Source organism: Bison bison, unplaced genomic scaffold (assembly GCF_000754665.1).
Source record: "Bison bison bison isolate TAMUID 2011002044 unplaced genomic scaffold, Bison_UMD1.0 scf7180017862568, whole genome shotgun sequence".
NCBI classification, from domain to species: domain Eukaryota; kingdom Metazoa; phylum Chordata; class Mammalia; order Artiodactyla; family Bovidae; genus Bison; species Bison bison.
In genome coordinates, this window is record NW_011493140.1 from 5,440 (window position 1) to 6,655 (window position 1,216).

Sequence of the window (1,216 nt, forward strand, 5' to 3'; positions counted from 1 at the left end):
AGTGGGGTCAGTGAGGGGCCGTGAGGGGCAGTGAGGGGCCGTGAGGGGACAGGGAGGTGACTCTGAGGGGACACTGGGAAACAGTATGGTCAGTGAGGGGACAGTGACAGGACAGTGAGGGGCAGTGAGGGACAGTGAGGGGACAGTGAGGGACAGTGAGGGCCAGTGAGGGGACAGACGGTACAGTGAGGGACAGTGGGGGACAGTGGGGACAGTGAGGGGACAGACGGTACAGTGAGGGGACAGTGAGCGACAGGGAGGGGACAGACGGTACAGTGAGGGGACAGTGAGGGACAGTGAGGGACAGTGAGGGACAGTGAGGGCAGTGAGGGGACAGTGAGGGACAGTGAGGGCCAGTGAGGGGACAGACGGTACAGTGAGGGGACAGTGAGGGGCAGTGAGGGGCAGTGGCGGGCAGTGGGGTCAGTGAGGGGCCGTGAGGGGCAGTGAGGGGCAGTGGGGGGCAGTGGGGTCAGTGAGGGGCCGTGAGGGGCAATGAGGGGCCGTGAGGGGACAGGGAGGTGACTCTGAGGGGACAGTGGGGGACAGTACGGTCAGTGAGGGGACAGTGACAGGACAGTGATGGGATGCTGAGATTGATAGGGAGAAAATGAAGGGTCAGAATAGGTGATTAAATAATTATCTGACTAGGGGATTATAAGTTGAAAAATATGGGAAACTCCTATAAATTAACGATTACTCAAGAAAGCAGGTTGATTTAACCACGAGACTAAGCAGTCTTGCTTAGCAACAAAACTACAGCAGAAGCCTGGGATATGCTGCAAAACAGTAAAGCGACGATGGCGTGAGACCCCCATCCAGCCCAGTGAGCTCAGTGAGTTAATGACCCCTGAGTTAAAGCAGGCTCTCTGCAAACAAAGAGCAGTCATTTACGGGAAGGTGACTTTCAAAATGAAAGACCCTCATTGTACTGAGTTCTAGACTATTTCTGGAGTCTACGACAGTCCTGACCTGACCATCTTGGAAAGGAAAAGTAAGCTCCTCTAGCCTACCTGGGGGAGGAACTGATGACCAAAACATGACCGTTACCCAAGAGAGACCAAGAAGGTGTTTTCCCTTCCCCACTTCTCCTTTGATGGAAAATGGTGTCCACGAAGTTCTCAGGGAGCAGCAGTGCGCCATCACCGCTCGTAAGTGTCACAAGCCTCCTGGTCTAAAAACTCATTACCACTCTACCCTTGCTGAATTCTCCCTG